The sequence below is a fragment of the Cryptomeria japonica genome, chromosome 11, assembly GCF_030272615.1.
Source record: "Cryptomeria japonica chromosome 11, Sugi_1.0, whole genome shotgun sequence".
NCBI classification, from domain to species: Eukaryota; Viridiplantae; Streptophyta; class Pinopsida; order Cupressales; family Cupressaceae; genus Cryptomeria; species Cryptomeria japonica.
Window position 1 is genome coordinate 247,742,566 of NC_081415.1, and position 24,429 is coordinate 247,766,994.

Here is a 24,429-nt window from a genome sequence, read left to right on the forward strand (position 1 = left end):
TCTAACTTGGAGAAGGGTGATGAAGTTAATAGCGGGACAAGTGAAATTGTCATACACCTTAATCAAAACTTCAAATTTTTCATAAAGTCTCTTAATATATTTCACATGTGTAAAAATATCTACCATGCATACTAGATCAATGAGCACCTCACATGTAGGTTTGCTATTAATTCTAGTAGTGATCTATAGTCATTAATTAGTTCCATGCATTGAGATACCATATTTCATTAAAGCAATACTAGGGTCAAGCTTAGGCTAAGGTTTCTCTTGTTTAAGGTAAGGTTTTATCACACTAACTAAATATTCTTCTTGATATATTTTGGAATCAATCTCTTTGTAATCAAAATTTAGATTGACAACATTTGTTGAATGGGAAGGTCATGGGACAGTTAAAAATTGTAAGTTTTATTTAAGAGGTGCTATGGGTTTATTAATTTTATCATTTACATCAAGTACATATATGATAATATAGTCAACGAGGACTTGGAATTCATGTTTAAGATGCATATATAACTTAGTCTAATTTCCAAGTGTACGATGATAATTACATAAGGCCTTTAGGTCAAATGACAGAGGTAAAGGTTTGAAATTGTCCATGAAATAGATAGGATGAATTATAATTAATGAAAACTAAGGACTCAAAAAAGTAGGAAAATTGTTGATTCTTTTGTGTAGAAGAAAAGTGGGTTGCAATAGGAGGTTTTGTATCTTTAAATTAAAGTGACATCAATATTGCAATCCTAAGTTATTCATATGTTTCAATGTTCATTGGAAAGTGCTTTTTAGGACATGTGAGAAAATATTTAATACTTGTAGTTTATATATATTTAAAATTACATTTTAAAAAGGTGAACATGAAGAGGTGATAAAGATAAATTAAAAAGAAAAAAATTCAATCTTTCCCATCTCCACTTTAGGACATTAAGGTTCGTTCATTAGGTACAAAATTTTGGTAAGAGCAAAGATGTCTATTTGCATATTAGAAAATTCATAGAGAGTTATGAAGCACTAGAAATGTCAATAGTCTAATTGGCTTTAGGTTTGGCACCTAGGGAGTATTCAATCAAATATTTTTATTATTTTGTTATATTTATTAGCTACTCATTATCTAAGGTGTGAGTTTTTGTAAGTGGTTTTTACCTATTCTTTTGGGGAAATAGTAGTAATTTTTTCTCTCCCATTTTGCCAAAAATTGGAGCCAAGGAATACTTATTTCATCACAAGATTCTTTGAGGTTTCCAAGAAGTTTTGAGTTTATTTTGACAATTAAAGTAAAGTGTATTATTTTTGTAAGTCTCTCTTTTAATGATTACTAATATATTTTCACTCATTCTCTACTGGAGATTTTCCTAAAATGGGTTTCTGCATGTAAAGTGTTGTAATATGGAGCCTAACCAGACTCAGGTTAAATTTTCCCTTCTATTGGTGTAGTTTCCCCCCAAATTATTTAATGGGGGTTTGAGGGTAGTTCCCCTAAGTCATCATGTGATATTTTTATATTGGTTTACATATTGTAACCCTAAATTTGTAACCGACATAAGTCTTGATAAAATGGCTAAGGGTTAGGGTTTTCAATAATGAATTTTGTAACAGTATTGAGTTGCAACAGATTGCTGATTGTAATTGGTTTGATTTCATAGATAATAATAATATTGGACTCTCTATTTGGTAGATGAAGATAGATTTTGGGTGAACTGCGTTAAAATTGTCTCCTCTTGGTTATTATTACAATGTTTTACATTCCTTTGTTAAATCTTTATTTGCATATAATTGATATTTTGTACATGAAATTCCTAACATAAATCCAATGCTTCTTTGGTATGATGATTTTGTATTTATGTTGAATGATTCAACCACAAGCTTATTTCAGATTTAATAATATTCTAAAAAATTTAATCACATAAGAAATATAATATTGTAAGATTTATTCACCTTATTTCATAAAACATGCTCAAGGGGATGGAGCAGCAAAATCAAATTGGTCAACTAAGTGATGGAGGATAAGCCATCATATTTACTAACTAAAGTTGATAATCATAAAAAGATGTGCACAAGCATATAAATGAAGTAAGTTTCATAAAAAATATCTTATCTCTACTTGTAGTGGTTGATTGCATTCTTATGCATGGTTTTGTGTTCTAATGATGCAAAAAACTCAAATTGGACTCCTAACATTAGATAATTATGCATCATGGAAGAAATCAATATGGAATTATCTCAAGGGAAAGGATTATCTTGGCTATCTAAAGGAAATGATTTCTCAACCAAATGACTATAATGCATTATCAAAATGCGAGAGTAAAAGGGAGAAAACACTTATATGTATATGTTCAAATTAGTCTTATTTGATTTGTAGCTTCATAATGAATCATTTAAAACACCTAGGGAGGCTTGGGAGACTTTTGAAAATTTGTATGGTAAAGCTGAGAAGATTGGGGAATATCAAATTGGTAATGATTTGTTGACTCTTGATCCAAATAATTTTGACCACATCCAAGGCTACATCTTCAAAATCAATAAATTCAAAACATAGCTAAAGGACTACAATATTCAAAAACAAAATTTACAATTTGTTCTCAATGTGTTATCCAAGATTGGTCTTGAGTATTTAGTTTTTATTTCTCACTTTCATACACATAGTCTTTCAATGGGAACATGATATATGTTGGTCCTACCTCTAAGTTTGATGATTTTGTAAATCACTTAATCCAAGAGAAAGAAAAGTTAATTCAAATAGGTCTGATAAGTCCTCTACACACCCAAATATGGTTGTAGTGGAGCATAAGATAAAGAAAGAAATATGGAATCCTTATAAGAAGCAAAAGAAGAAAAAGAACAAGATAAACAAAGAATTTGAATCATCTCCCTCTCAAGGGGAATCATTTATGAAGTATAAGCCTACTTGTGCATATTGCAAGAAGTTAGGACATGTAGAACACTATTGTTATAAGAAGGATATTGATGAATCAAAGCATCTTCTTGAGAATAATAGAATTGGTTTTCCTTCAAGATTGTTTACTTCTGATTATGTTTCGTGACAAATAGAATTTGATAAGAAAAAGAGTCACATTTTTGGGATAGGTAAGAACAAAGGGTGAGCTCTTTATGATACTATAGCTCATGAATTAGGGAGACGGCTTCTAGATTTAGGAGCTTGTCATCCCATGACATCTTCCCAGTCCATGTTCTCATTGTTTCCTAGCAACTTTTTGCCTATTTTGATGGGAAATTATAAATATATCAAGTTAATTAGGAAGGGATCTATTTATATTTGGGATGAAACCTTCAATGATGTGTCATGTGTACCTTACTTAACAAATAATCTCCTTTCCATCTATCAAGTCACTCATGGTGAAACAAGGATGACTATTGAGTTCATTTCGGATTTAGTTATCATTAGGGACTTGCAGAGTGGAGAGATAATTGTTACTAGGCTGGTGGATCATGCATCTCAGTTGTACTCCTTTTCAAACTTTGTTCCTACAAGTTATCAATTTTATTCTTTAGATAATGATCAAACTTATAGCATGGATTTAGATATTGAGGACAACTTTGGTTACTTGAACTTAGGTATTCTCACATGTGATCCAGTTCTTGAGCAATGCATTTCAACTCCTCCTATTGAGATCACATCAACTATTTGTCTTGATGATTAGATTGTATTGCTACAGTTTTGGCTTCTTGTGATTCAGTGCAACAAGATATACATTATCTTCCATATATAGTTCCTTGGGATAACTACTTGATAGACATTCTAGGTTTTTTTCTCTGGAGTTGTATCTTGCATATTTGTCTAACACCATTAATGATATTTATCTTCTCTTTGATGAAGATGATCCTTCTTTATTAATTGAAAGGGAGCACTCTAACCCTCTTGGTCACTCTCTACATGATCATTCTTCTGACTTTGATGTGACTGTGGATACTTATGTGCAACATTCGGAGGAGGTCTCTATCTTTAGAGGAGACACTTGAGTCTATGGATCTTGTTCTATATTCATCTTCACCAGATATTAGATTCTATTTTTTAGCATTATGGCCTAGTAGACCTAACTTGGAAGGGGTTACTTTGAGCACCAAAATAAGAACACTTGATTAGATTTTATAGACTCAATACATTTTGAGATTTCCTCTTATATATTTTTGAATAGATTGGGAAGGCTTCATTCATACACCTTTGGTTTTTTTTCTTCCTAAGGGGAGGAATTACAACTTCATACATGTGAGAGAATCTAAAGGAGCTATCATATGAAATGTGCACAAAATTATACCCTCCATCTCAATTCTCATATGTGTTTAAGTAATTGTGGACACCATTTTATTTAATATTATTTATATAAGCTTTAGCATATAAATATTTAATAATATTGATTCAGCTCAATGATAGAGGGCTTTATCAAACCATCAACCCAAATAACACTCTACTCAATTACATTAATATATTCATAATATAAAGTTTATTTTGTTAAAACATGATTATACCTATATTCCAATGAAGATGGAGGAAATGGTGTTTGTCGAGATAATGTAGACGATGCAGATGATGGGGATGAGGCTGACAAAGATGATGGTGGGGGGTTTGGGGTAGCTTGCTCTGGTGCCTATATTTTCCTTTGGTTCTAGGCCCTATGACCGTTGGGTTTGAGGGTGTCTCTATTTCATTTCCCCTTTTTTTGCCAGCTTGGACCCTATTTTTTTGGCCTATGGTCTGATCTCCTTTATTTGCATCATGTAGGGTGTTCTATTGGTGGGTATTAGATCTTCCTTTATGCCCTACTCTTGGTGTTTGGCATGGTGTGTGTAGTCTTTCTTTGTGCTCTTCTCTTGACTTTTGGATTGATGTGTTTGTTCCATGATGGTTGGTCCCTTCCCCTACCTAGCCTCTAGCATTTGAGGGCCTTGGTGCCTAGTTTTTCTCTATGTGCCTTGGTGCTTTCCGATGGATACCTCTTGAGCCTCTAGCATGAGTTTGGGATTACCTCAGTTTTCTCCAACGTGAATAGCGTGATCATATTTTGTGGGCTTGAAGCTTCTATAGAGGACATGAGTGACATGTTGTTCATGATGGCGGCTTGTGTCTGGTGGTCATGGTGTGTCTGGGATTTTATTTCTCATGGGCCTCATGGGTATCCTTTCCCTACACTGTGTGGATTTTTCCTATTTTGTATGTTTTGAGTGGCTTGTGGAAGGATGGTCTCTTTCTTGTGGGCCCATGGTGGGCGTCGACATGGCCCCTAATCCTTTGGCTCACCCTTTCATCTGGCTTCCAAGTGGCCTATGTGTTTTGGTAGGACTTCTCTATAGGTGTCATTCTTGGAGATGCTCATGGGTTTCTCACTTTGCGGATCCCCACCTTTCTCTTGCCTTTGAACTTGTGTTTGGTGGCTTCCATACTTCTTTCTAGGGCATATATGATGGATTTTTTCCAAGCTATTATTGGGTCGAATTCTTTTGTGGGCCTCTTTATTGGGATTTTTGTTTTCTCTTTGGATGTTGTGTGGTTGTGTTCTATGGTGGTCACTCCTCATCAGGCTTTCTATTTGTTAATGGGTGTTTTGTAGATGGTTGTGGCTTATGTCTTTTGGTTCCCTCTACACATTCTTTGTGATTTGTGGGTTAGAGATCCTCTATTTTATTCTTTTGGTCTTATTTAGGGAGGCTTTTTTACTGAACAAGGGAGTGCGCTTTAGTGTTGTGGGCTTCCTGGATAGGATTGTCTCATCTTCCCCTCTAAGAGTTGAGTTTCTAGTGGTCCCTTCCTTCTTGGGAAGGGTTTTGGTGGTGTATTTATTTTGTTGCTTTGAGTGACCCTATGGAGGTAGGTCTTGAAGATGTTGTGATCGGGAAGGTTCTTATTGATGAGTGTCTATGGGGATTTTTTCTTTCTCTTCAGGATGTTGGTGCTCTTCTCAATGGTTTCTCTTATTGTGCTAAAGTGGGACAATTTTGGATAGGTGTTGTGGGTTGGTTATCCTAAGAGGTCTTAATTAGAGAGGGCTCTATTTTCTATGTGTCTAGTTTGGTGCTTGATCTCTACTATTGTTGGAGGACACTTTCTCACTTGAGGACCCTTGCTTCTAGCCATTTCTGCCACTTTCTCTTGATGTACCTTGTTGGGATGTTGCCTACAAGACCTATAATTCTAAGATGGTGCTAGGTTTATTTTATCTTTGGTATATTGGTTGGGGATTTTTTCCCTATGTTTTTCATTATTGGGACTCTATTCCCTAATCTGTATGTTGATAGATGGCCTATTGAGGTGGTCTTTGTTAGTTTTTTTAACAACCCTACTGGCATAAGGTTGCAAAAATCCTTTCAAAATATTTTGGCTATTTATTTCCTTCTTAGTAGGTCTTTTCCTAGCTTAAGGGTGGTTGTTAAGATGGCTTGGGATGCATTCCTAAACTCATCTATTTTGAATAGGTAGTTTTAGCTACTCGGGACTTTGTTTCCCGCCAATTTAGACTTCAATAAAACCCTCTTAAATGAAAATAAGGGTTTTCCTTTTTAGATGTTTCTTGGGTTGTCTCATGGCTTGTGACCTCTTCCCCTAGCATGCCCTTCTGGTAGCTTGTTGTGGTATGAGCCTATCCTAATTTTTCTTTTTATTATGGTACAAGCCTATCCTGATTTATCAATATCAAAGTGAAGAGGGAGGAAATGCATCATAAAAATAAACAAAATCTTAAATTTACATCTTCAAACACTTTTGGTGCCAAAAATCCTTTCTTTTAGCACTTTAAACTTTATTAAAATCTCCCACATTTTAATTTTCCTTTCCACATATATTTTTAATAATTCATTCTCAAGTTGCACATTGGGTTTTTATTCTTATTTTTAACATCTTAAACCTATAATGAAAATTCTATTTTAACTTTTTGTTGGTTGATTAACCCCTTGGGCATCCCATTTCTCTTGTAGGCTTCCATTACAAAGTCATGGATTCCTTTCCCTCAATTTAGTCCACCTAGTCATAATTCATTTTCATTCTATTTTAGTTAGTAATTATTTTGATTCCTTTTATTACAAAATTGAGCTTTATTTTGTTGGAGCAATAAGAGGACGATAAAAATTCATTAATTCAATTAATTTTGCAATGCATTCCAATCAAGGAATTTATTTTTCTAATAAGTTCCTCTTTAAAGTAATTGTTCTCTTTAAAATTGGTCAAAGCACATAAAATGACCTCTTGAAACACTTCTTAGAGCCATTTTACACTATATTTTATTTATTTTTTAAATAAATTATTTTCCAAATTTGTTGATTGATATTGTGTAGCTAGGACTAGGTTGTCTTCACAAATAAAATCATATGCTAAAAAGGACTACCACACCAATATGACATTAAAAATATCCTTCTATATCAAAATAAAATATAAATGGTTACCAAATATATTTGGTATGTGTAGCATCATTAAATTGTGACCTTGCAATTTTCGACCGTATTTGGGTCTTCACATTGGTGAAACGAATCCCTAAGCCTGATTGGAGACTCGAGACATGCTCACACCTCCTAAAACTTGCAGTTCCTCGCATCCTACACTCCCTCTTATCATTTCTTATCCTGAATTAGGGTAGGATAGGGGCATGGCACCTCTGTTCTCCTAGGATAGGAGTGTGGTGCCTCTGTCCTCCTAGGACAGGGTCACAACATCCCTGTCCTTGCCCTATTTTGGGACCCCTTTGGATTAAACCTACATTGGGCTTGTTAAATGGGAAGTGGGAAAGGTTTCCCTTTGTCATCCTAAGATGATAAATCAGTCAAATAAACCTAATTGATGAATAAATAAGATGCATTTTTCTCTCATATTTTCATAAGAGACATACATAAAGTGGTAATTATGATCTTAAGAAAAATCAAGCATTCAAGAATTCAAGTTTCTATTTAGCATCTCAAGTCTCCTTTCAAGGCTAGGTGTTGCATTCAAGTCAAGGATTCAACCATTGAAGTGGATATCTCTCTTGACATTCAATTCTACATATCCTTTCAAACAATTCTATCAATATTTCAATTGCATCCTCTCTTGAGGCGAATTTTATTTTAGTCATTTACTTGCAGGTACTTTTCCTCATTTGGTTAATTCCAAAACTAGGGTTTGACTTGAAGGACAACCCCCAATCCCAACAACAATTCCTCCCTTTTCTGTGTGTAGGTTTTAGGTGCTCAACTGTATTTGCAAATTTGGACTTCATTTTCGGAGATGGAAAACCCTTTTCGCCATGCAAATTTTTCAGAGGACCGAGTACACTTTCAACACGGTCTCGACAAATTTCGCCCAAATTTGCAGGGTAGCTTCATATCGGACTTTTACTACTAATTCTAGGTGCACAACTTCATCCTGCATTTCTATCTCAGCTTATAATCATTTCTTTGTCACTTTTACATTTAGTCCTAAATCGCATAATTCAACTTATCTATTCTAAAATAGGGGTTACTTCGACTTTCCAAATTCATTGTTAGTTAACTTAGCATTCAATCTCTTTCTATTGATATTAGATCTAGTGAATTGTCCCCCCTGTGTTAAATGTAATGTGTGTAAGAGGTTGAAGAAAACTTACTTGCATTAATTGTTTAAACATTGCAGAAAAATGAAAAATGTTTATATATAAGAAATTTATCTATTGTGAAAAATATATATACACAAACAAATTTATGTATATGTTAGATTCATTAATTTTCTCTTTCAACATTGTTGTCTATGAATGCAAATATACATACATGAGAGATAGAGTGTGTTCAAATTGTAAATATAAATATATTTATATTTCTTTAGGTTTCCTTATTTGTAAGTTCAAAAAAATGGAAGGGCATAGGGGGATGAAAACACTTCCATCTTATAGTTTTGGAGGCACACTCTATTTATGCGGGTCACGATCATATGGTGTGGCTATATTGAATAACTTTCTTAGCCATTATAGACCTCCTATTCTTTTCTACCATTGTTAATATGCTTTCTAAAAACAAGTCTTCTAAAAATTCTTGATTCTATACTCTATTTTGCCAAAAACATTTACAAACCTATACATACATACATACATACATACATACATAGAAAATAGGAGAGAGGGAGGGGGTGGGAGGAGTAGCTAAAATAAACAAAATAAATAGAAGACAAAATGAGAGAGGAAATAAAAAACACACTCAACAAAGTAAAATAAAATAAAATGTTTTACCTTGGGTTTGTCTTAGCCCTTCTCCTCTTTCCCTTGCTTCTCTCTCTACATGCTTTTATAAATCTTAATGACATCATAAAATAATGAATTCATGTGGAACTAATTAGTTTTTCTTACGTTAGAAGAAAAGGAACTATTTTAATCTAATTGAGTAAGATGAGTTTTGTTGCTAATGTCTTTGAATTTTTTATTTTATTATAGTTTAAATTAATTGTTTTTGTTTTTATTGATTTAAAAATATATATATATTAATTAATTAAATGTTTCAGAAAATTAATTTGTAAAATAAGCTAAATCAAATATTTTATTAAGTAATTTTTCTTAAATAAAATTAACTTATAAAACATATAAAATCAAACACAATTAAATAAAAGTTATTTTTTCACAATTACTTCATTTAATGAAATTCACCTTATTAATTAAATAAAAATTCTATTTGTTTTCTCTATTAATAAGAAGAAAAAAAAAGGGTGTTGGCTCTTTACACTAATAACCCATTGGAAATATTATCAGAAACAACACTTTAGAAATATACTAACAAGAAAAACTAATAGTAACTAAAAGGATTAAAGAGTCTTAGTAGCATATATAAAATGAACTAGAGTTCTAGACCTAGCTTGAGACAAAAAAAAGACCACAAAAAAATAGCTTAAATAGACTACTTGAGCACATTGCTCCAGTCTTTAGTAAGGAACTTGAACAATTCCTTGTAGTTCCCTTCAGGTTTTACATCCTTTCCAAGAATATTCTTCTACATCGAGCACATTAAGGTGGCCAAACTATGCATCACATGTAGGCTAAAACAGGAGATACTCACCATCTTTTGTTCTAGATTCGTCACATTTTTTTATTGCATCCAAATCCTCTACCATAGACCTACATGTGGCACAATTACTTACACTATCTCTTTTTTTCTCCACCTCCCCCGACATCATGTCTTGGGTAAGATCCAAGGGTTCATTCTTGTGACTCTAGTCTATTAAACCCTCGTTGGTAGATTTAGTTGAGCTATTATCTTTTCATGTGTCATCTTTACTCTCTTCAACACACTTTTCTTATAAACTCTCAAAAGAGTCCTCCTCAGAATCTTTTCCATACCCTGCCAAATTCTTGTCTGGAGCAATACACTTCAAGCATCCCACCAGTTTGTTAGAATGCCTAGAACAGGAACTAATACTTTTACTAAAAACCTCCCCAACCTCCATTTCAACCTCACTACTGGCCTTTGTTTTTTAGTAGGAGGAGGGAGTCCTTGTGGCTTCCTCATCTTATCAACCCTAGGGGAGGTGGATTGTTGATTAATTGTCATAGAGGCAAGATTAGGAGTCACAGGGGAGCCAAGATGATAGTAAATTTTGGTAGAGAGGGGTAACTTCAAATGTTTCTTTTTTTCACCCTTGGGTAATAAGAATAGTATTTACAAGGGGTGAGATAGAGTTTGGGGCTTCATGCTCCTTTGATAACAGTTGTTCGAGGGGGGATTAGAGAAAGGTGAAAATGATACAGGTAAAAAATTAAGCTCTGATGGACTGGAATAAGTTTTTGACCATGAGTTCTAGCCATCTCCAAGGCTTCAAGAACAGAGTTTTTGAGGGAGATAATTAGGAAGAAAGGAAATGAGAGCAAGTCATGGTTACAAAATTGATTAAATAGAGGAAAATGATAAATATATCAGGCCTTATGCCTACCTTCTAGGGTAAAAATTTTATAATCATTAAGCACAGCTTGTTCCATGGCTCAGGTAGTTTATCATTAGCAAACCCCCCTTGAATCTTCATAGGTTCTAGTTTTCACCTGAAGAATTGCGCTAGACTCTCATTGTTTGGCACATGAATTTTCCTCTACCACTTCTTGTCCTTGGTTGAGAGGCCCATAGCAAAAATAATGAACTCTTTAATTAGATCAAATGAAACAGCACCCATAGTAACCTTCTTCTCATCCTAGGATTTAGTAAATTGGATTGAAATAATTTTTTCATACCCATTAATCCTGTCTAAAAAATCTAGAACCCCCCTTCATTAAAAACATGCCAAAACATAGGTCATTTTAAAATTTGGTTTGAACATTGGGATTAATTATAACCATGTCCCCACCCATTATGGAAAGATACACATAAAACATAGTGATAAGGTAGAAACAAACCCAAGACTTAGCACTCAACACACTTAGCAGGTAAAAACAAGATGAAAACAAAGTGTTTAGGGCCTTTGAAATAGTTTCCTTGAAAATATGAGAGACATAAAAGCTATAATAATTAAACCTTCATCTCCATAAATTCCAAAGCTACCATTCTTTTCTGGTAAGACCAAATAGAAAATTACAAGTAGATTTTCTGGGCTACATATCGTCACCACTAGGAAGAACATATAAAAAATGTTTATTGTAGAGGTAGCATTCATTTCAATAATAATCTAAAGCCAGAAAAGCTTACCATGCATAGGTGAGCTACCACATCATTGTGACTCCAACCTTATTGTGGGGCTCACACCAAATGTTGAAGCCATCCCTTCTATCACTCAAATACAAAGTCCATATTATCTGTATCATGAAGGTGACCCAAGGGTTCAACACAATCTTCCACATATGCATCCCTATCAGCATAAATGATTGTCCACCAACTCGACAACCAACTCTATACCAGGTTTCACGTACTTCATCACTAAGGCTTAGCCATATTTCTACTAGTTTATCTCAACTTGAAGACAAATCCCTCTCCATAGATAGCTATTCCACTATCTTGAAATATGTGGCAATACAAACTTACTTCATACAAAAACACATTCAAACTCACTTCGTACAACAACTTTATTTCCTTCTTTGGATGTGTGTTTTAAAACATGAATCAAGACCTAACAATAATTTTCAAATTTCTCTTACTATTCTTTTAATAGAACAACCAAGCATATTACAACCATTAATTGTATCAATAATGATTTTGGATTCACTCTCAATTTTCATGTTGTGAATGCCGATAAACAGGGAAATCCTCAAACACCAAAGTAAATCCTTACCTTAGCCTAATTTCTAGTACCCACCATAATACTCCCAACCAAGGTTCCTATATCTAATCTTATGACTCCTCTAACAATAACTAGCCCCTATCTAGCAACTCCAGCAAATTTGAGCTTGTTCCTCCCCCTTATGTGGGGAGCCCACTTAGTATTCAACTTCTTCAGTCTCTTAGAATTATCAAATCTAGCATACAAAGGGGGAAGATTTCAATTCTTGTCCATTTTGGCATCAAAAGCTGAGGGGGGAGAAGAGGGACGAACCCAATTACTGACTGAAATATTCTACTGGAAAAGCTTGGCAAAAATTCAAAACACCTCAACAAATCTTTCTTCACCCCTAAATATTTTATAATTCCTCTCCTTCCAGATACTCAATTGGAGGTTATGAGGTATTTTTGTTCCAAACTCCTTAATGAGGAGGTAAAAGGAATGGCTTATCTGATCAAGGACCAATGCTTGCAGACCATAGTTCAAGACCCAAGCCAACTTCAAATTTTTGAGAACTTTACCCCACAAGTTAAAGGCAAATTGACAATGAAAAAGAATATGGGGAATGGATTCCTTCTCAAGGTTACATAAAACACATTTATTTGGGAATTGAAAAAAGCCTTTTGATAAGGTTATCTTATGTGAGGATATTATTATGGTTCACCACTCACGAGAAAAAGTTGACTTTTGGGATAAGATGGGGTATCTAGACTTTCATCCAAAGACCCCTAAGAGTACCTTCTTTCAATAGAAAATAGTAGGCTGATTTGATGGAGAAATTTCCTTTAGGATTTTTGTACAAGACAAACTTATCTTCCTCATTGAAGATTGGGATTTTGAGCCACTACAATAGTTGCCATAACTGGGTAACCAAATGGAGAAGGTGAGGTTGGGTTTGACAACACTGTGTTATGTCTAACCAGGACCTATCTAGTGAAATTTAGTCGAACACATGGGTACCAAAGAAGGCCAAAACAGTTTCTTTAATAACATTGAAATTAGGCTGAGATGACAAAGGTCTAGTCTCAAACAAATTATCTTTCCAAAACTTAATATTTCAACCATTTTCAATTTGCTAGGTTTGAGCCCAATAGAGACTAGCCCTTTTGATGTTGTAAGTAAAATATACATGTAGTAAACAATTTTTTATATCACCTATACAAATTCCAAAGATTGAAACTGTTGAATTTATTTTTCTTATAATTATAATTTTGGAGTTGAAAATGCATTATAAATTCTAAACATAATTTTAGTTGTATTTGCATGTTTTGTTATTATATTTTTTAATTTATAAGAATAAATATTGATTAGAGAATTATTTCAACCATAAATTCTTATATTGTGTCTTGAGAGAAATTACATAGGAATCTTAAGATGGTTTTTACCTTGATGAGGTACTCCCTTAAAATATTCTATAGAGATTACATACCCTAACTAGGCAACCCTCGACACTATAGAATAAATTATGGAGCTCTAAGTTATTTTGTTTCTTTTTCCTCAGGTAGCAAGGTCATTGCATCAATATAAATTTAATAAAGATGTATGTATATTGTTACTCTATAGTGTATCATATGATAAAGGTTAGTAAAAGTGGTTTCAAATAAATACATAATTTTTTGTTGTTTCAAATTTTCATGTTCATTTGCAAATGTGAGCATGACTACTTTCTTTCAAAAAACTAATTTTTTTTAGATGATATTACCTCTCTTTCCTCAAATGTTTGGAAGAGGGGTTAATGTCAATGTATTGGCGTGTCCCGTTTAGCTAGAGGATTGGCTTGTGTTAAGTGCTATTTTGAGGCTTACATTTTATTGAATAGCGATTATATATTATTTATTAATGGTGGATTTTTTCTTTTTGTCTGGGAATCTTTTCATCTTCACAAATATTTATGCTCCCAAATATTTTCAAGTTAAGGCTATAATCTAGTCTCATATTGAATTTTCTCATTCTTTTGTTGTTTCTCTTTGTTGGAGATTTGAATAGTACTCTTGGTCATAATGAGAATCATTGTAGATTGTATTCAGTTTTTTTCAATGATAATTTATGTTTTCTTAGGTCGATGGATATTGGATCCAAGGTCTTTACTTGTACTAATACAAGATGTGGGACTGATTCAATTTTAGAGGCTTGATAGATTTTTAGTTTCAAATTTGTAGATATATTCTTGTTTTTTATTAGATTAGCAGGGAGACGGCCCTGGTCGAAAAGCAAAGAAACCAATACTAATAAAAAATGATAAAAAAATTTCTTGCCCTTGAAACTATTTCTACGGATGCTAGTATCATAGATATATTCTTGTTAAATATCCAGCTAAATGGACTTTTGAGAATGTTGATAAGCATATTGTCATGGACTAAGTGTCCTTAATCTTGGCTAAATTCAAACTATATCTTAGATTGCTTTATCATGATCAAGCTTAATTTCTTAATTTTAACTCTTATTGGGAGTTTATCACATGTTTAAATAATAGAATGTTTTGTTTTTTAAAATTGGTAATACTTTATAAGACCATTTTAATTTTTTCTTCTTTTAACTTTGCTGATGGCTATGACTATCTCAAAATCTCCATGTGGGAAAGAGATGTAAATTCTCTTTTATCATTATAGTATTATATTCTGTTTAAAACAAAACAAAGTTAAAAATCACATATAAAATAAAATTAATATTTCAATAAAAATAAACGATATTTCTTTACCGTCTAAAATAAATCTGTGTATAAAGACATTGGCCTTTAATTAGACAGAATACTATAGAGGAAATGCATTTTTCAGTCTTTTAATCTCGTGAGCAATTATAGAGACGACGGTTAAAAACGAAAGAAAAGCTAAACGGGTATAAAAATATAATTGATTGAAAGGGTGACGATACTATCGATACAAAGACTTGTGGCTTTTGCGGATTTGTACGTCCTTCAATCTCGTAAAACTGGAGATATTTTATTTCTAACAAAATGTTCGATGACATATGCGCAGGCCTGTCAGCAGGCGACAGTAATGCTGTTCTCGGTTTTATAAGAGAGATTTTTATTTCCTTCCTATATGATGAGAATTTTATGTGTTTCTTCTGTGTCAACAACTGCTTTGCCATTGAACATTTCATTGTCTCCGTATATTCCTCTCGTTTTCAGGTTGAAAGAAAAAGGTTAAATTGCCAGTTGCCAGCGGAGTTGGCAATGAAAACATAGACGATGAGAATGAGCAGGCTGCAGGACAATCATATCAATGTGCTATTTAATGACGTTGTATTAAACAAGCATGTCAAACTCAACTAAGCCATCTTCTATCATTCGGTTTGGCCAAAAGCAAGGCAAGAAGGAAAAATGGCAGTGAAAATGGGTAGCGCCAAATTGGTGGTGATAGTGTTAATGGCAGTAATAATATTGGTGAGTATTAGCGTGGCTTCAGCACAAGGAGGACCATGCTTTAAATACCTGTGCACAAACGATGGGGGTTGTACAGGATACGCAGGCAGCCCTAAGTGCTGCAAAATCGGTGACTGTGGCAGCGGAATTGGATTTTGCGACGCTTCATGCTAATTTACCAACTGATCTTACTTCTTTTCTTGTCTCATTAAATAATCCAGCTTAGTTTGCTGTGTGTCGTTTGTGTTTTCGTGTTTGAGCAGGATGCTGACAATCCTCTCCCCTTAGTTTACCCCATTGTTATTAAGGTTTAGTTTGATGTTTCTACTTTTCAACAAGTTAAAATTGATCTTGTAAAGTGTCTTATTGTGGAGTGCTTTGTAGCTGTTGTCGCTACAAAGCACTCCACCAACATGATATATTATCCATGTAATGTAAAGTGCATTGTAACTCATGAGGTGGTAGCTGGGCTATCAATTTGAATAAATAATTTATTCAGTGTGTGATTTATTCAGTTAAAGATGTGATGTTCTTATAAGTTTTACACATTCGAATATTTACATATAAAAGTGAATACCTAGATTCCATATGGATTAAGCTTTGATGATGATGGTGACTTATACCAAAGAGGAGTACATTGTAATTAAATAATTGAAATATGTTAATTCTTATCTCTGAATCATTTATAAAATTTATTCAAAAGAGTAATTTGGCTTACGCAAGACAAGGGAATTGGTTATAGATTTCTTGATTTTCTTCAAAGTTTTCTTTAGATTCTAGCATTCATTTAGTTTTGACATCTTTCTTCATGTCATTCAAAAGAATATAAAAAAAATTGTAAATCTATTCATAAATGTATTTGATAAAATTAATTTTTTTAATGAATGATTTGAGCTATTCTTTTGTTGTTTCATAAAGACTGCTTCAAAATAGCCTCTATTTTGTTACGTTGATTGAAATACCCTCTCTTGAATTATTTGCCTAAAATTTTTCTTTCAATTATTTCAAAAATTTACTTAGATGATGATGTATTTTTTGATTATTACATTGAAAGTAATACCATGGGTCTTTGGAAAGTTGCACCTACATTGATTAGGCCAAAATACTTTCTCCTATATGCAAATGTTAAACAATGACATCACACTAGAATCCTTGATGGAAGGTGTTAGAAACTAAAGATGTTACATACCTCTGTTGGATTGGAAAGTAATTATGGGAGCTCATGAAAGAAGAAATGTGAAAATAATGATCCCTCAACTCGGGGTGTAAGAAATGCCTATTTATCACTCATAAGTTTTACTATTATCTTTGAATTATTTACTCATTTAATTTTATGCTAACGTATAGATGGTTTCTATTATGAGATAATTTATTTGTTCATTTCTCATTTTGTTTCCCACATGTAATACACAAATCTTTGCTACAAATATGGTGTCTATTTTAATTAGGTTTATTTAATATTTTTTGGTTAGCTTAAAGGGTCATGGAATTATTTTTCTAGTCTCTTATTTTCATAAAAAATATTTGACTTAGAATAACAACACAAATTATGGTTCCTAATGTTTAGTTACTCTAGTCCCTATAAGAATGCCCCCTTGACTCCATTCCTACACCCCAAATAAATATGGTACTTACTATTTCTTCTTTGCACCTTTCGGTATATTCTCTCTCATGTTTTTAAACCACCTTAGCCATAGAGTTTCACTTACTAATTTAATTGATCATAGGGAAATAAGAACCCTAACTATCTTTGAAGCACTAATTTACTATTAAATTTATTTTCTATTTATCTTCACTTATATAGGAAGGAAAAATGAAGTTGGTCAATTGTACAGAAAAACAAGGTTATAGACTAATGTACATATGTGGGTTAGTGTGTATCATTATATTTGTGCTAGAATATATAGGGACAATGTTTTTTATTAGGGGAAAATAAGGTTTTGAGGGGACCCAGAACCCCTTACACTAGGATCTGAATGGACCCGAAACCCCTTACACTGGGTTTTGAAGGAATCAAAACCCTTTGGAATTAAATAGGAATCGAGAACCCAAAAGAATAACAATGCAAAAAATGTAAAAAATCTACTAACAACAACCAACTATTAACCAAACATCTGTAGGGTAGCATAGAGAAAGAATAGCCACCCACCAAGCCTAAGAAATCAGACTAGAAACCTAGGAAACTTTTGCATGAAGCATCAAAGGCTTCCAATGAGTAAGAAACTTCAAGGAGTAGGCCAGATCTATAAGGCAAGGGTTTAATCAAAGCACCCTTAACCTTTAGAATGGGTTTTATCATGGCTCCCAAAACCATCAGGTTAAAACTAGCAAAGACTCTGTAGCTGAAAGCCACCTCCCAACCAACCAAACCCCTCTCCACCTGAATATAAAAGCAGACAGTTTTTTAGTGGTGAATCTTCACCAATTGGTGAATTCCGCGTGAATAGTCTTGGGCAAGATCATGGTCAAATCACTTGGAATTTTGGGGTTAACAACACACTATAGAATCTGGCTTCGCCATTCACCACATAGCGTCGACGTGCATACCCATAATATTTGCCTGGAATCACTCAGACATGGGTATTACATCACCTCCATTATTTGCTAGCAATAGTAAAACGACCACATACCCAAGACCTAATTTGCCAATGGTAAATTAAATGTTCATTGCACGCGTCAGCCAAATTCACCAATATCAATTAAAACATTATAAGCATTTGAGGACCCATTTCACCCCGCTTAAATTAAATGTTCATTGCACGCCCATGCAATTCGCCAAAAATGCAATTAAATTAAATGTTTATTGGCAAATGCGATGCTCACGCCCCGTGCAATTCGCCAAAAATGCAATCATAGATTGCTATAAATACACTCTTTCTTACACTCTTTCTTCCAATTTGTTCACGTCTGATTAGTAAATTGGGAGCTCTCAAGTCTCGATTCTCATTTCGCAAATTGAGTTGGAAAGTTGAAGTTCATTCACATTATAGAGTGGGGTGGAGGGCCAGAGTTACAATCCTACAACACAGGCCCAGACATTCCTGATTCCTGATTCAAAGAATTGAGAAGACATAAAGGTGAGTAATCATTTCTTCATACTTGATAGTATTAGTTTTAACTTTTAATTCATAGTGAGAGGTCAAGACTCAAGATGTCACAGTCAAACATGAGTGAGACTCCTTGGGGTGGTGAAGGGATTGAGATGTCACACAAGGGTGAGACTGAGAGTCCTCCGAGTGGTGAAGGGATTGGGATGTCAGACAAGGGTAAGACTCCTTAGGGTGGTGAAACTGAAGGGATTGAAAGGCCATCAAAATTCCCAAAACCTAAACTTAAAGATACTACCATAAAGTCTTTCTTTGAAATTGGCAAAGTTTCTAGTCCATCAACTTCTGCAGTTGCGGAAGCCATTCACAATAACTAACCACCACCACAAGGTAGGATTGTCATTGAGTTAAATGCATCAAATGAGGATGACAATACCGACATGACAGAAGATGTTGTAAGGGATACACACAATGAGATAATTCACTCGGATGCAAATGCTAGTACTGAAGATGATGTTTCGTAGGAAGAAAAGAAAAAGGAAAGTAAAACTAGGGCGAGAGTGGGAGATGACAAGGAGTTTTAAGCTTGATTGGGTAGCAAAGTACCCATTCATTGAACCGGTCCCAAACAATGATGAACAACCAATAGAATGCAGATGTAAGATTTGTAGTTTGAAAACTAAAAGAGAGAAAAAGATGCAGCTAAAGCTTGACACCATAGAAAATCATATTGGTAAGGTTTATGAAAAACAAATCATAGATGGAAAGGAAACACGAGTAGTAAGATGGAAATCAAAGGAAGAATGTCTTAATGTTAAGTATGCCGTGGAATATGAAGAGCATAACCACAAAACGACACTGATTGGTAATAGTGGATTTGGAAATACACTCAAGGCTGGGCTTGAACATGCAGCGAAAGATGCAAACCTGGCAAAGACTGTTCAGAAGAGTTTTTTTTCCATATTATGTCAAGAGGGTGTGCTATGAAAGATTTCCTAGAATTTAGTAATTTATTATCTTTTTGAATGTTCCTCACTATCCTATGTCACATTGGTCAATAAATGTTGGATGGGAAATGGCAAACTGTCTCACTAAGGTGGAAAAGAAAAATTTACAAGAGAGTGTAAAAGAGTCAAATTTCATTTCATTATCCATAGATGAAGTTACTGCGGTAGATAACACTGCTTGGGTTTGTATGTATGTGTATATCATAAAAGAACACGCCCACCGAGCTCATCTACTCTATGTTCATAAAATGAGGGGCAATTCAACAATAGAAAATTTATATTTGGAAGTTAAGAAAGCTTTGAATGAAATTGCTGGTATGGATGACTTGAAAATTGCCAAGAAGTTGGTGTGTGTTGGAGCTTATAGAGCTGCAATAATGCAAGGTCAAAGGACCGGTCTTTGCACAAGATTACAAACTAGTTTTGCACCATACATGGTTGGCATTCACTGCATGGCCCATTGAATGAATTTAGCATATATAATTGTAAGCAATTTCCCTATAGTGTCAAAAGTTGAAGATCTGGTCCACGAGCTCCACTCATACTTCTGTCGAAGTCTTAAACATTTTGCAGAATTTCAGATTTTTGCTGAGGGAGTAACAAGAGGAAACAAGCTTCTCAGGGATGTTGAGACCAGATGGATCTCCTTGCATGGACCAGCGGAACGATATCTAACAAAATATCAATCCTTGATCAGACTAATGTATGAGAAATGCTTCATAGTAGACAAAGCTCCTGATCTCTTACATAAGTTAAGTGATATAGAGACTCTATTAACTTTAGCTAGTCTTCTCCCCATGCTGGATTCAATGAACAAACTTGTTAAGAAAGCCCAAGATAGAACTATGTATATCAATGAGTATAGCACTCTACGTAAAATGACATGCTTGAGCTTGGATGGTCTATATTCAGATCTAACAGGGCGAAGCCCAAATTTTTTTAGGTGGCATATAATTACAGATTTGAATCATGCTTAAAATTTTTTACATTTCAATACAAAAAATGAGTTATGTGTCTTTGTAAAAGGATTGTAGATACCAATGCACCAATCTAAGATGGGTAAGCAAGGTATAGCACTACCAGTTAAAAAGGAAGATTTTGACAGGATTGTTAAATCTGTTAGTGATAATTTGAAGTCTATGAACTTTCAACTGAGATTCGTGAAAGATTCCCTCGAGAAGAAATACTTGAAGCCATGGGTTGTGTGTATCCTCAATATTAGCATTCAATTGGAGATAATCCAAATGATGCAAAGATGTATCATAAAAAACTAGAGGAATTGATATAGACATTTTCAAAAGATGCATATTGCAATGGATAGATAATAGAAGGAATTTTAAATTTAGATCATCTTAGAAAACAATTTAAACAATTTGCATTGGTTATGAAACAGTAGTTGGTTAACTTGGAGAATCCATTTGAACCTGGATCAATCACAAGGCTTTGGAAAAGGATAGATCAAAGTGAAGCATTGCATATTGCAATACCAAAATATTTGAAACTTGTTGATTTATGTCATTTAATGATATTGGGTTCGGTGGAAGATGAGAGAGCTTTCAGTGCATTAGGGCTTTTGAAATCAAAGATCAGAAACAAAATAGACAAGAATTTGGAAACTTGCTTGAGGTTGTTTGTAACCACGTATAATGTTAGAGATTTTCCATATGATAGGGCACTGGCAATCTGGAATTCCATGCATGAAAGACGAGGGGTATGCAACACTTTAAAAGATGGTGGTGCTACTGCTAGTGCTAGTGCTGAGACAAATGAATATGATGGATCACAGACTCAGAGTCAGCATGAAGATGAAGACATTTTTGAATACCCAACTCACAATGAAGATGAACATGTTGGTACTAGTTAGTTTTCGGATCTTGAGTCCATTTGGGATATAGAAGCCTCAGAGTGAGTCACTCAAGTGAATTAGCAGTCAGTTTATAGGTATTTATAATTATACTACAGTTCTTGAGTCATATTACAATTTCAATTTGCAAAATTGCAATACTATAGTTGTCATTGATGATTTTTGATATTGTATTCCTTGATTTTGTCAATCAGAACGGATACTTATTTCATATTTTTAATTGTGAATTTGAATTATTAGTAAATTGGTATTTGGTTCCACGTTATGTTGAACATGAAATGCAATAATTTGTGTCACAAGATCCATAAAATTATTCATATTGCATAACTGTTACTACTATAACCTTTCTACTGTTCTATATTAAATACTTAACATGATGTTCATGGTGATTAGGGTTTTGCGTTTGTTTTTTGTCTTAGTTGGCTAGTAAACCAAAGTTGTTGTGCATTGAAAATATAAGTTGTCCTCTATTTATTTGTCCATGTCAAAGTCAAGTATGGTCAAATGGTTGGTCAAACATGTTTAATGTTTCATCTCTAACTCACAAATAAATTTCATGTTTAACAATTTAAGTGGCGACTTAGCGAGTGTTGGTTTGGGTTTAAATCGCGAGGTCTCTAGTTTTTTGAGTGTTAGCATTTTATGTTAGTGAGCTGGAGATTGTTAATGAAATTGCTTTGGTCGCGAGGTCTCAAATTGGTTTGATGCCATGCATTATAGCCGTGAGAGTTAGCAAGTAACTACTAAGTCATTAATGGTCTGTGTGCCACTAATCGTGCCTGTTTATGATGGTAAATTAACATAAAACATCAATTTTTGTTGGTACTTGCTGGGTCACTGCGGTCAAGAGATAAAAAGTTTTGACGTTTTATGGTTATCGCTAGCTCGCAGGTCAATTATTATCAAGTGAGTTTAAGTCGCGAGCTTGTGAGTACTGGGAGATTTTAGTTGTCGTTACCTCGCAAGATGTTTTGCACTTGACCATTTTATGTTGCGAGGTTGAGACTGGGTGTGATTTTATGTTGTTGCAAGGTCGTGAGGTGTTCGTGGTTAAGTCATTTTAATTTGCGATCATGCGATGTGGTTGGTATCGCAGCTTAGTTGGTTGTGTCGCTTGCTCACAGGTTTTGTAGTTGTTTAGGATTTTAAGTTGCGATCTGGCGATAGGTAGGTTTTGATCTAATTTTGTGGTCATCGCATTATCACAGGTTTGTAAGTCTTAATTCAAAAAGTGTTGTGAGCATGTGATGGTGGTTAAGTGCCTTGTTGTCGCGGGATCGCAAGGGTTTAAGTCGAGTTAAGTTTCTAGTTGTGAGCTTGCGATGAAATAAGTTATTTTGTTAGATTTGCAGTGGTCGCCAGCTCGCAGGTAAAGAAAGAAAATTACAAATGTTGTTGTGAGGTTGCGACTGAATGGCTTGATGAAGATCAATGGTTGTCGCTCACTCACGAGATTCTTTGAGGATTCGTAAAAGGGGTTGCGAGCTTGCAATTAAGAGGATTTGGTAGCATTGTTGCTAACTCGCCAGTTCCTTTCCAAATTGTTATAACCGGTTGTGAGTGTGCGATTAAATATGGGGATTGACATGTGGACTTGTTTGCCGGGTTCTGTAAAAGTTTTGAATGGCAATCGCTAATCAAATGCCACAGTAGCTACTGCTACTTCATGCAAGTGTGGAAATTAATATTAATGAGACTTGAGAGAAGTGATGGCGCCCAAATACCATAAATTGCATGATCAAGCTGAGATTTTGACATTTGTATAATTGCATTAATGCCACACTAGCTAGTTCATGCAAGTGTGGCAAATGACAATTAATGAGACTCGAGAGAAGTGACGGTTCCCAAATACCATTTTATATTGCGAGGTTGTGAGTGGGTGTGATTTTATGTTATTGCAAGGTCGCGAGGTATTCGCGGTTAAGTCATTTTAATTTGCGATCATGTGATATGGTGGGTATCACAGCTTAGTTGGTTTCGTCACTCTCTCGCAGGTTTTGAACTTGTTTATCATTTTAAGTTGCAATCTAGTGATAGGTAAGTTTTGGTCTGATTTTGTGGTCATTGCATGCTTGCGGGTTTGTAAGTCTTAAGTCAAAAGTGTTGCGAGCATGAGATGGCGGTTAAGTGTCTTATTGTTGTGGGATCGCAAGGGTTTAAGTCAAGTTAAGTTTCTAGTTGCGAGCTTGTGATGGAATAAGTTCTTTTGTTAGATTTGCAATGGTCGTCAGCTCACAGGTAAAGAAAGAATATTACAAATGTTGTTGTGAGGTTGCGACTGAAGGGCTTGATGAAGATCAATGACTGTCGCTCACTCGCGAGATTCTTTGAGGATTCGTAAAAGGGGTTGCGACCTTGCGATTAAGAGGATTTGGTAGCATTGTAACTAACTCGGTAACACATGGACTTGTTTGCCAGGTTCTGTAAAAGTTTTGAATGGCAATCGCCAATCAAATAGAAGGGCATGAATTCAAATTTCGCTCGAGTACTTTAGCTTTGAAGTTTGAAATTTAAATTAATGCCACAGTAGCTAGTTCATGCAAGTGTGGCAATTAACGAGACTTGAGACTTGAGAGAAGTGACGGTGCGCAAATACCATAAATTGCATGATCGAGCCAAGATTTTGTATAATTGCATTAATGAATTCTATCTTTGATGTAATCCAGTGAATTGATCTCTGCAACAACATTGGAGAATTTGGAGTGTTGGGTGTGGGAAAATTTTAGAAAATTGGTTAAGTTTTTCTCCTACAGCTAAAATGAGCCAGGTGGCGAGTGGAACTAGAGCTTCCAAGCCCAAGCCCAAGCCCAAGCCCAAGCCCACGACAAGTGGAGCAGTTGGACCTGGAGGTTCCAAGGCCAATGCCACTGAGGAAAAGATGGTTAAGAAATACAAAGAAGAATTTGTAGATTTGATGCCAGTGACTTCCATTGCTTTGAATACAAATGATTTGGCATGGAGAGATTTATGGAGCC